This window comes from Piliocolobus tephrosceles, chromosome 21 (assembly GCF_002776525.5).
Source record: "Piliocolobus tephrosceles isolate RC106 chromosome 21, ASM277652v3, whole genome shotgun sequence".
NCBI classification, from domain to species: Eukaryota; Metazoa; Chordata; class Mammalia; order Primates; family Cercopithecidae; genus Piliocolobus; species Piliocolobus tephrosceles.
In genome coordinates this window covers 1,690,854-1,691,071 of record NC_045454.1, presented here as the reverse complement: position 1 = coordinate 1,691,071, position 218 = coordinate 1,690,854, and positions in this window count along the sequence as shown.

Here is a 218-nt window from a genome sequence, read left to right as displayed (position 1 = left end):
TGACAGAACAGAGACACGAACCACAGCAGACACCAACGTCACCGTGGATAGACTTGAACCCGGGTCATTGTATGCGTGTTCTGTGAGGGTGGAGAAAGACGGAGGAAACAGCTCTGTGGAGACTGTCACTACTGCCACAGGTAGGAGGCAGTCACTGTTTTATTTTTGTTCCTTTTGTAAGGACAGTGGTAGGGGGTGGGTTGAGAGCTGACAAAATG